Here is a 304-nt window from a genome sequence, read left to right as displayed (position 1 = left end):
TTGGACGTGTGGCAAGGGAGATTGGCTGCTCATGAAAGTGGTTGCAAGCCCATGCTTGCTGAGTGGTGAATAGGAGAGTGGGTGGCGGCTTGCAGAGGAAGATAGAAAAACAAGGGCTTGCCAAGGAAGAGAGGAAGAAGGCAGGCAGCAGCTGAGGAAAGAAACAGAGAGGGCAGCGCCACCTTGAGCTTGGTAAGCATTCATTTTCTAACGCCCTGCTTCACCACTTGCCAATTTATATATATTGTTTTGTTGTTTGCTGTGGACATCAAGGGCCATAGGTTTGCTTGGGTGTAGCATGATT

The sequence above is a fragment of the Vitis riparia genome, chromosome 10 (assembly GCF_004353265.1).
Source record: "Vitis riparia cultivar Riparia Gloire de Montpellier isolate 1030 chromosome 10, EGFV_Vit.rip_1.0, whole genome shotgun sequence".
Lineage (NCBI taxonomy): Eukaryota > Viridiplantae > Streptophyta > Magnoliopsida > Vitales > Vitaceae > Vitis > Vitis riparia.
This window is presented reverse-complemented; position numbering follows the sequence as displayed.